Source organism: Salmo salar, chromosome ssa14 (assembly GCF_905237065.1).
Source record: "Salmo salar chromosome ssa14, Ssal_v3.1, whole genome shotgun sequence".
Lineage (NCBI taxonomy): Eukaryota > Metazoa > Chordata > Actinopteri > Salmoniformes > Salmonidae > Salmo > Salmo salar.
Genome location: NC_059455.1, coordinates 47,007,053 through 47,007,680, shown reverse-complemented (window position 1 = coordinate 47,007,680; position 628 = coordinate 47,007,053).

The window sequence follows — 628 nt, the reverse complement described above, 5'->3', positions numbered from 1 at the left end:
GCCTCCTTATATCTGGTTGAAAGTGCCAACCAAGCAAAAGTTAATTATGGACCACCCTGGTGAAGGAAATGGATTGGATGAGAGACCTCTGTGTGTCTGTGTCTCACTAGCCCCTCCCACTTCAAGGAGCATCACACTCCTTATTCTTTTACCATTGATATGTTCTAGGCTATTCTGAGACATTCATTAAGGAGCGTCAGGTAACCTACTGCAGGAATGTCGACAAATGGCATGTCTTTTTGTGCGCAATTACACTGGTCACTCGAAACGTTTCTAAAGTATAAATAGCCCTCACTTTAGGTTATGTAACAATACTTAACTAATGTTTAGTAAATGGTTTTATAACGACCTATATTAAACATCTTACAAATCATTATGACATACTATAAGAGTTAAGTGTTTATAAATGCGTGAATAAGTAGCTTATTAACATGTACAAATGTGGGAGTAATGATTAATAAATGATGAATAAACTATTTATAATCCATTATAAATGCTTTATTACAAGGTGTTATTATAAAGTGCTACCCAATAATCTTATCCACTCATATTGCTGACAGCAATATAGCTGCCTCAAACTTTTATTACACTCTGTGGTAAACCGCATAGCAGCTGAGCTGGCTTCAAT